Here is an 11,356-nt window from a genome sequence, read left to right on the forward strand (position 1 = left end):
ACCAGATGCCAAAGTTTCAGCCCAATCCGATAACTTAATCAAAAGTTATAAGTGATTTTCTGACAATTTTAATGGAATTTAAAATGGCGGCCGACGGAATTTTGAAACACATGGAGCTCTATGGTACCAGAAACCGAAAACGGGCAAAATTGGGCTCCATTTTCCCATTGAAATTTTCAGAAAATCACATAACTTTTGATTAAGTTATCGGATCAGGCTGAAACTTTGGCATCTGGTTGTGACCTCTAGCTCTACCTTTGGGCGCAGAATGAGCGTTCGGCGATGCCTAGTTTATTTTTGCGGTAAAAAAGACCGTGTAAATTTTCATTTGTGACACCCTGTATATATATATATATATATATATATATATATATATATATATATATATATATATACATGGTGAAAAAAAATGAAGTTAAGCTATTTTCGATGGCCTTAAGATTATAGAAAAAGAAAGCTTTATCAAATTTTTCTAACGATGTCGAATTGTTTGGTGTGCATAAAATGCACCTTCCTCAGTGAAAAATTTTGAATTCATCCACATTATATTTTTACGAGTCGCTCATGGTGTCATGTGTTTAAATTTGCTAACTTGCGTTTTATAAGCCATTCACGTCACTACAAGTAGAGCACGATCAAGACTTCACCTTAGAAACCAAAGATCTTTCATTGCAGTATGGTACGTTAAAAATTGGGTTGTGTGTATGTTTATACAGCCTAGAACTTGGCCTGCCTAAACGGGCGACGAGTGTCTCAGCTGTAGATGAGCAATTTAGTCAGTGCAGTACAACCGCTAGCCTGATGACTTTAACGTGCACCGCGCAGTAGTGATACATGACCGTACGCCGGTATGATGCTCATCCGGATCAAAACAGGCAGGGTTGGGGATAGAACCCAGGATCCTGGATTCTGCAGCGCGAGGTATGGTACGTTTTACCTATCTGATCTGTTCGAACGCAAATAAGCAATTGAGAGCCTCACGTGTTAGGATGCAACATCAACCATGCATTAGAAACAATTACATGGCCCAAAAGAAACCCTGGAGATGAATGGCTTACGTTTCACCATGGTGGAATCAAACCTTTCCGTGATTTTGTTTTCCGATAGGGCCATGTCAGTAGAGCTGAAAAAAAAAAAAAAAAAAGGTGCCGTGGTTATAACTGAGGATACGTTTGATGGAACATGCACTGCAGAAAATTTCATATCCTGTCGTACACTCTGAACGGCTCTATTGCGAAGCCTAATTAATGTTGCGTAGCATTAGCCTTATTTGGAACTGAACCTTTTACATGCATAGTCTTGTAGCGACGTTGCGCATTGATGATGAACTTCGCTTTGAAATAGGGATTTTTAGGAATTACGTCCTATTTTCCACTATACATGAATGTGGCAAGTACAGTGCTGACAAATAAAGCTTTCTGAGCTACACTCGTATAATTCGGAAGCAGTCCCAAGTGCTACTTCGGGACGCCAAGAGCAATTTGGATTTACATTGTTATTTTAAATTAACTAATTATTTCCAACAATTCGTGATTTCTAAAGGTGCCTACGTATATCATTGTCCTTTATGGTTTTAATGTTATGTCTCAAACACTGCAGATTTGCAAACTTCCAGTGTTATTTCTTTGTTTTCTTAAAGGTGATTTTTGCATTCTAGGGCCTATACACTCCGTGCGGGAACTATAGGGGGCGCTTTGAAAAACGCGCGTAGCGCCGCTAGCGGAGGAGCTGGCGTTCGACAGTGAGGCGCGTTCAGCAGCCTGCGGCGCCTTTTCGCATGCGAAGCTGTGGCGGCGGAAGCGCGCATGGACGAAACTTTTGCTTTTTGAGCAGATACGTTGAGGGTGACGTTGCATGAGTGCTGGGGCAGACCTAAGAAGGGCATCTAGCTGTTCTTTACTTCTTATATATTGAGTTTAAGTCGTTATGAGGGGTAATTTCTCTAGTTCCGGCCGAAAAAAGGGGTTGGAGCAATTTTCCGAAAAGCAAGACGGCCGCCACCATAATTGCTTTGAGTGGGAAATTTGTTTCGCCCCTCGCTGTAAGCGGGACTGCTGGAACGATGGTATTTGGAGGCGATTGAGATGTTCACTAAGCTTGTGCACGAAGTGTGCCAAGTGTCATTAAGACAGCAGGTGTGAAAGTTATGTTTCCAACGAATAAAGAAATAAAGCTGTACGGCATATCCAATATTGGACTCAAAATGCTGTGTTATAACCGGGCTGTACGAAGTGCGATTTTGGGCACACAGGTGCTTGGACTTGACATTAACACGATACAGCACCTATTATACCAACAAGAGGTGGCATAGGGAAACCAGGTGGAAATTTTGTTTGGGCGGCGTAACTCAATGGTAAGCGCGGTTTTGACCATGAAAGGGCTGTCAAGAGAATACCACTCGTCGTGGGAGGTGGAGACTTTAGAGGTAGGAAGGGACTAGTGGACTGTACTTCCAATTGAAACAACTTTACGAAAGGTGGTCCTAAAGCCGAGAAAACAAAGTTGTCGGCCAATACACGGTTTGGCCGTCAAAGGCTTTTGCGGTCAGCTGTTGTGTAATAACTTGTTGCGCGAGGTGCTGATTTTCGGCACACAGGTACTTGACATGACCGTAACTTGACACAACACTTATTATACCAAAAGGAGATGGCATAGTGAAACCAAGTGGAAATTTAATTTGGGCGGCGTAACCAAATGGGAACCAGTTTTGACCGTCAAAGGCTGTCAAGATAATACCACTCATCGTGGGAGGTGCACACTTTACAGGTAGGAAGGGACCAATGGACGGTACTTCCAGTTCAAACAACATTGTGATAGGTGGCTCTAAATCCGAGAAAAAAAAATGTTGTTTACAGAGCTCGGGGTGTCAGTGTTTCCACATCCAAAGGAGGCTGATCAAAAACGAAAGCACACCACATAAACTTGCATACTCAATCGTCGATTCTCCAGTGATTCCGAGTTTCATTGTAGTTTTCCTTCAATTCATATTTGTCACTTTTTTTTTTTTTTTTTTTTTTTACAGTTCGAATCTTTTTACATGAAGTACAGATTGCGTGCCATACTTGTCCGGAAATATCGACACGTACGACAAGGACGAATCTTCTTTGGAGGGCATTCCTTCAACGAAATTGGCACTGCATACCCGCGAGTGCGGGATAGTATTTCAGTTCGTCCCATCGGCGCTAACACATGTAGGCGTCACTGGTACGAAAACAAACGCAGAGCGCAAAGCGGCAGTCTAGAATATATCAGCCGTGCCGACACAGTGGCAGATATGATCGCGAGACTAAATTTCTCGCGTAGTACGGCACGGGTCCATCGTTGTCGCTGTCCCACAGAACATCGGCGAGGTGAAACACTGTGAAACTTTGTCCTCACGAGATACGACGCATAACTGTTGAAGTACTTAACGACGCAGCACCGGCAGCACTTCATGCTGTGAACCCAGCGCAACCGCACCGCTCCGACTTCAATGCGTACCAACGTACGTGGCGTGGTTTCGGTTTCGTTTTCTCTGTGGTTCTCAGTGCCTACCTTCGGTAACGGCCGCGCGGCGTGCGCCAGTCGCGTCGCACTGGAACACAAACTTCTACATTTTTGGTTCAATCAGTGTACATGCCGACGCAAACTAGCGTGCATGTGCCTAGGGTTCGGTGGAGTTCCTACTCGATTTTTTCTTTTTTTTCTTCTTTTTTTTTTTTAAAGTTAGCCATTGGTCGCTTGAGAGAAAAAAATTATTATAGACTTCCGTCCTTCCGTTTTGTTAGGAAATACACTCCAAGTTCTTACATCGCTTCGTGATGAAATCTTGTACTATATCAAGCTCTTTCTACTTAGCACAGATGTTTTCTTAATCGTATTCTCAGCAGTATTTTTCTTTTGTTTTCGATTTTTTTTTTGCTCGTATATGTAATATTTGTAAAGTCTTTATCCTCACCGAGTTTATTCACGTCGATCAAGCGATGATACTCAGCAAATGGCCATTTTTTTTAAATGTTTTGTAACAATTAAGTACAATCTATATTTGCTTCTTAAATGCAGCTCAAATATAAATCCTGCATAACATGCAGTGAGCTATCTTTTTTACACCCGAAGTCAATCGCTTGCCCAGAAGGATATGCTGCCATTTTAAATATCTTTATTCTCTTTTTAAGTCTTATGGCGCTATGACGCTTTTACGTCTTATGGCGTCCAAGGGCCATAAGACGTAAAAAGAGAACAAAGAAAAAAAAATGAAGCATTGAATTGAGCGCAAAGAGGCTTTCCACAAAGGTGTCTTTAGGTGATGCATTTGTCGTACTCAAATTTCCCGAGTGGATGGTTTTATGAAAACAATTAACACATAAAAATACCGTGTTCTTATGTACAAAAAAAAACAGTGAAAAAAAAAACGTTTGGTTCACGTTGTGACTTGCAGGTGGCACAACATGAAGCAAAAGCATGAAAGTTTTTTTTTTTTTAGACGAACACCCAAAAGCAAATTTAGCAGATACGAGTGTGAGCATGATGTGGAGTTTTAAAGAACTTGACATCATGCGCTTTATTTAAGCTAAAGATCACAAACTTGCAATACTGGTCAAAAGGGTAATATATACGAACCCTCTGTACCACTCTTCCATTCTGAGTTTCAATACAAGGCATGCTTACAAAAGTAACCTTAACTTGCCTAAAATATCCAACACACATGAACGTCGAAGCCTTCCCTTTATTGGGGCAAACATATGGAATAATCTATTTCACCCAATAAAATGTCTGACACAAAATGAACAATCAATAAAAACCTATATAATGTCTGACATTTAGAGTTCACCTAGCTGAATTTTTGTTCGTTTTGTTGAACAAAGCATGTTTTCATGTAGTTTCGTGACTCCCTGTAAGGTCCGAAGTTTTATACATTTTCGAATCTTTGTTTGTTCTGTTGAACATAATATGTATTCATGTAGTGTCTTGACTCTGTGTACAGGTCCAAAGTTTTATACATTTGTTTTGTTTCGCACCTATGATTTTATTTCATATTTTAGCACTCTTGAATTTTTTTCGCGTATTTCTCGCATCGTTCCGGACTAAAATTAAAAAAGAAAAATGCACATTTTTTGTATGGATCCCAAACTAGCCTTGTGGCTATGGATCCAGATGCCATTCACAGCATTTTTACATATGATAGTTCCGAAATAAAAACCTTCTTCTTCTTCTTCTTCTTCTTCTTCTTCTTTGAATTGCAATAGAGTGTTCTAGAGCACTGTAATAGCAGCTTCAACAGGATGGTTTTCACCGTTTTCCTCTCTCCACGTGCACAAGACGAAACCAAATTTCCAAAGCAAATCCCTTCTCCCTCTTGAAATCCACAATCGTGAAGTTTGAATATGATAACCTGGACACATTCTTGAAAACTTTCAACGCACTCCGTTCATTAAATTAATTAAGCGTATTTTTTTTCTCTCTCTTTTCTCTTCTTTCTCTTTACGCACGGATAGCGATTACGAATATACTTTATAAAGCGCTAATTGTACACGGTTTTCCCTTACGATCGACCACACCGAATGCTACGAGTCATCTCAGCCAATCCGGCACAGTTCGGGCATCACGTGACTTGGCGCCTCGCGCGACGCTGTGGTCTTCGCCAGACCCCGCAGCCCTCCGGAAGGTCATGCCACTCATGCGATATCGCTCGACATCGTCGTGTAGCTGGCCACATAGGCACACGTGTACAGGCGTAAATGTCTTCTATGCGGCCTCTAGTTAAATGTACAACAAAGCCGCCGGTGTTCAAACAATAGGCAGCACCACTGTTTGAAGACCGGTGGCTTGACTGCATTTCTTTTTTTTTTTTTTTCTCTCTCTCTCTTTTACTTTTTCTTTGAACTTTTTTTCGGGTAACCTTACATTTCAAAAATTTGACAAAAAAAGCACCATCTGTGGGCAACGCTGCACAAAATCGTAGCGCGAATTTCGCGATCGGTTTAAAGTACCTGGCTGCTATTTGGAACACAAGGTAGAAAACCATGGTTAAAAGCGCTAAAAAGACGTACACAAGATAGAAGACCAACACGGGCGATTCTATCTTGTGTACGTCGTTTTAGCGCGTTTAACCATGGTTCAATACAGTCGACACCAACTAGCCCAAACACAAATTCTTTTACAGTACTTTTCCGGAACGTCATGTATTCCGTCGGCGTAGCGTCCGCTCTCCGGGTGCTAGTTGAAAAGAAGTGCGGTCACGGAAGAAACGATAATACACTTAGAACATGGGCGGACGCAGGCACGTTTGTGTAACTCCATTAATCGGTCGCCACCAGAGCTTCTTTGGCATCTGAAATCGTCAGGAAGAAACAACTGCGACGAAACCTCGCCAACACGCGAGATTGCTCGCTTTCCTTCCGCTTTTATGCCGGCCCGACAAGCCCGCCTCCGTGGCGCAATCGGTTAGCGCGTTCGGCTGTTAACCGAAAGGTTGGTGGTTCGAGTCCACCCGGTGGCGAATATTTTTTTTTTTTTTCTTGATGCTTTTATGGATTATAAAATTGCATTAATGTGCTAACGATAACATCTCATTAGCGTTGAAGTGTAGAGGGACTTATTTTTGCATTCTTAGGTTGCAACAGATTGTCGTTCCTGCTGAATGGAATAAACCATATTTGGATTATTGACAAAAATTCGTATTTTGTGTAATCCCAAGTAAGTTTACGACAAAGGCAAGGCATCTGTTTTGTGAAATCATGAAAGGCGAACCTGACCATTAATCAAAAGATCAAAATAGTAATCAGAAGCTCGTAAATCATTACAATTGAGAGGTCAATCTTTTCCAGGTCACGGAGAAAATAAATTGCTGAGGACTCAAAGCAGCATTCATTTAAAGAAAACTTGGTAAAAAGGAAAGAGATAGGAAATTATTCAGATTTTTTCCGATTCATTGTGTGTTTTAAATGGCCAATAAAACTTCTTAACGCCATGTTGATATTTTTTTTTGCCTTTTAACTGATTTGTTTGTGTTATTCCATATTATTCCATAAGACAATCTTGACCTTTTCTAAAAGTTTTGCATGAAATACGCTTTTCCTTTGTTATTTTTATAACAAATGAAAAAAAGCGACTAAATATGCCTTCGTTGTGAATTAGTACGGTAACATAAAAAATTTTCTTTATTAAAGAATAATTAAATTAGTTTGTTTCATATTCTGTAACTTGATTATCAATGTAGAAAACTGATCGTACCGCACCGCGCACACCGTCGCTGATATTGACAGCACTATAAAAGAACATACCGGAACTTAAATCGACAAAATAAGACGTTGCACTTTGATATTGCACGTGTCTGAGATCTAATTTGAGGAAATCAAACCCCTTAGAACCCGATTTCAGAACTTGGCGTACCTTTTTCCGGATGTTGGTGGGAGCGGTGTACTGGATTCTGTATTCCTGCAATCAAAGAAAGCATTCTCAAGCAATTTTTACAGAGAAGATCGACTTTAGGTTCTGTGTCTTTTCGGTTTAATCGAAATCGGGAGAAAACCGAAAAACCCCAAACAAAAGCTAACCCAGAAAAAAAAAAAGAAAAAAAAAGCTTCATAAGGGGCAATTACTTTCATTTATGTTGACCCAGAGCCCAGCCCAAGCTGCACTATGGTTAGAGCTGCGGTACCGGGACGTCTTCTAAGTATTCGAGTCAATCGCGTGTTCCCCGGAGGCTGAGTAATTCCACGCACGTGTCATGTTTTCTTCAACGTTAACTCCGACAAAAACCCTTCTTTCATTTTTTTTTTTTTTTTTTTTTTTTTGTCCGGAAAGAAAGTCGGAAACTCCAAAAGACCGAATCTGCGTGAAAAATGAACCCTTCAAGAAACACATTAAAATTAAAAAAAAAACAAAAAAAAAACGAATGCTGGAAACACTGGGCCCCCGAGGAATGCCGCAATGTACGCCCCCTTCGCGTAGCCCAATGAGGCGACAGTTTCGTGCGACCAGAATCTCCGAGCCCGTTTACAATAGATTCTTTTCATAAGTGCGACCCATCTGGTGGCTGCTGCGCCAATTATTTGAGTCGGCCATTGTTTGCGCACGTACTCTATGAGCACCTATTGGGAACGAGAGTTCGTTACGCCAGCATTCGGCGCGAACTTGGCTCGGCTCGCGTCAAAAATGACTACTACGTCAATGTTCGGTGACGATACAGCGGTGACGACTCGGATCCATTCACACGCTTCATGCCAAATGAATGGATGGATGGATGAATGTCGACGGTTATGCCCTTTATAACGGGCGGTAGGTTGCGCCACCTAGCCTAAGTCCAAAAGGACCAACATTCGGGGACGATAAAGAGATGGTGACAACCAATGTTGCTGGATGAACTTTTCAAAAGGGGTCTATTTCAAAAGAATACATGGGTTGCACCTGAAGTCATTCAAAGAGCGCTGCTATGACCACCAGTGGGGAGAGCAAGAAGGTGCTCCCCTCTTATCAGGACCCTCTTTTGTGCCTCCCGGATTTGCACAGGCGTCGCTACTCCCCTCCCAGAAGATTAGAGAAGAATAACCCGTCAATCAAAATTCTAACAAAATCAGCTTCTCTCTCCTCCTCTTACATGCTGGTCAAAAATATGCGATGTGACGTCATTGCAATCCATGTATAAAATGTAGAAAAAAAAAAAGCTCACCCTGATTCAACTTGTGGCTGTGTCTCGAAGGCAACCGGTGAAGTGCCCGCAGCTTTGGGCCAGCTAATGCTCACGTTCAGACCCTTGTGCACCACCAGAAAGACCGATGCCACGAAAACGAGTAGGGCCACAACCGCTGCGAACTTTCCGAAGATGCCACGTTTCATATTCAAGGTCCGTTTCGTATCTAGAAAATAACGATGGCAAACATTTAAAGGGGCCCTGCAAGCACTTTTTTACTGAATTTTAATTTGCACCAAACCTGAGCGCACTGACCGTAGTAACTTAATGCAACTTTCCTTTTCTAGAATTTCACTTCACTGTAAAACCCTTAATGTTCGCGAGCCGTCAATTTTCGCGAATTTCACGAATTGAAGAATTCGCGAAATTTAATGGCGCGCGAAAATTTCGGTCCTTAAAATTTTCAATGCAGGCGTCTGGAATTCGCGAAATTTAGTGGTCGCGATTATGTCACCTGTGACCGATTCGCGAAGAATGGGGGCCGCGAAAATAAAGGGTTTTACAGTATTTTAAAAGCTATAGGCAAATTAGAATTACAAAAACGAGCAAAAAATAACCTCCCTCATGACTAGGGGTGTCGCGAACCGGCCGCGGTTCGAGTTCGACCAGGTTCTACTTTTTCGAACTTTTAGTGGAAAGTTCGACGAACCTTCTGTTGAGGTTCGACTCGCGTGCGCATGCGCGACAGTCTGGCCAGTTGGCTTCGGATTGGATGATAAGGGCTAAGAGATTAATTAAGTGCAGCGCTGATTGGCTATTTCAGTTAATACAGTACTAAAAATTAAGTTAATTACTTTTTCATTGATTAGAATTAGTTTCTTTTAATTGCAGTTGTTCACAATATAAAATAACCCTTTGCATAAAAAACATTTGCCAAACCTAGACATGCTTGTATCAAGGTCTGGCCACACTGTCCACAAAGTCGAACCGGTCGAATCTGGTGAAAAGTTCGAAGGTTCGTCGAACCGGTTCGACCCAGTCAAACCCCGAAAGTTCGACCAAAAAATCTGGTTCGACAAAAGTTCGCGACACCCCTACTCATGACGTCCTTGGTTGCTTGAGTGGCCGTGAACTAGAGGAGTGGTAGTGAGCTCAGCGAGCGATCACGGCTGCCGCACTGCGTGTCGACGGCGCGAGAGGGCGCCACTAAAGCGTGTTCTGGATAGGCTGTACACAGCGGGCAGCCAGGGCGGCTCTCATTGCATTTGCTGCGCGATTAAACACTAATTCGGCATGACACTTCATTGGCCACAAACGACAGCAAACACGGGGTAAAGATCAGTTCAGAATGGGAGCCACTTCGCGCTGCCGTACAGCGAAATGGCCAAAAAACAAAACTTCTCGCTGAAGGCCTTCGGAACGCTCGGAGCCGGTCGGATTTTCCAGTCTGTAAACGACCGCAGCGCCGCCGCGTACATCCGGGATCTTTCCGTGTCGGCGCCTGATCCCACTACTCTTTTTTAGTATGCGCCGCCTTTTCCACCGCTTGGTGGCGGGTATGTCGACGGGTCATTTCTTCTTTCCGTACGTTATAAACTGCATTTGTTTCTTTTCTGATCTAAAATACTGAACAAAAACCTCTTTTATAAATAATTTAAACGGTTCGCGCCACTTATGTTTTGTATTTCAACTAAAAAGCTTTTAGCGGCTCTGACCAGTAGTAAGCCCAGGACCTAAGACGTCACATTTCGCGAGCTTTCGGTACCGCGGGTCGCCCCCGTCGGTGGAGGAGGTTTCCGCGTCGTCCGATTAAAATATGACGCACGGATATTTAGTTGCTCTCTCCGTTCCCGCTGGATTTCCCAAAACCCCAAGAGACGTGGAAACCGCAAAAAAGGTAGACGCTTAAACATGATTGCAGGGCCCCTTTAAGGCTCGTTCACACAGACCCATTTTCTTACGTTACGTTACGAAAATTCACCGGGAAATCTGTGCTTCGTATTAAGCGTGGCTACCAATTGAAGGAGATAGCCTGGCACGCGACATTCGAGACACGAATGTTTCGGTGACGACGAGCTAGGACGGTGGGTTACCGTGGCAACCAAGGACACACGCTCGGCGTAACGTAACGTAAGGAATTGAGCTCGGTTCAACTTGTAAAACTAGTTCACACAGCACCGTTTTCTTGCGTTACGTATAAGTCACCGAAACATTCGTGTCTCGAAAGTCGCGTGCCAGGCTATCTCCTTGAATTGGTAGCCACGCTTAATACGAAGCACAGATTTCTCGGTGAATTTTGGTAACGTAACGTAAGAAAACGGGTCTGTGTGAATTAGCCTTTAGCCGGCAGTCATGCACACCGCATATACGTCATACAAAAGACAGTCTGCATCCAGGTTCGAACACGTGTCACCGCGAGATCCGTGCTTCGAACGCCGCGTGGCAATGAGTGCAAGAAGCAAACTTGGGGGCACGCGGCATTCGAACCGCGGCTATTGCGGTGACTCTTGTTTGCAGATTGTCTTTTGTCTGATGTATATGAGCAGTGTGACTCCCGCTGAGTTGCATTTCCGTACAGCTCCTAAATTTCTTCCAGGAAAAGCGTAAAAAAAAAAAATGCTTGCTTTCATTTCTCTCACTCAAGTATAGCCGACCGCTGTCTCCTAAAAATGCAGTACGGTATAGCGTATGGCGTTCAAATAATTTTGAACTCGTGCAAAAAAAAAAAAAACAACTATAAAAACA

The 11,356-nt window shown here is 42.8% G+C and overlaps 1 non-coding gene across 1 annotated transcript; it reads left to right on the top strand.

Annotated features, from left to right (window-relative positions):
* The first annotated feature begins 6,404 nt into the window (after window positions 1–6,404).
* On the top strand, window positions 6,405–6,478 carry Trnan-guu. The gene has a single exon. It is a non-coding gene; the product is annotated as a tRNA-Asn (tRNA).
* The last annotated feature ends 4,878 nt before the right edge of the window (window positions 6,479–11,356 follow it).

The sequence above is a fragment of the Ixodes scapularis genome, unplaced genomic scaffold (assembly GCF_016920785.2).
Source record: "Ixodes scapularis isolate PalLabHiFi unplaced genomic scaffold, ASM1692078v2 PGA_scaffold4__175_contigs__length_147842914, whole genome shotgun sequence".
NCBI lineage: Eukaryota > Metazoa > Arthropoda > Arachnida > Ixodida > Ixodidae > Ixodes > Ixodes scapularis.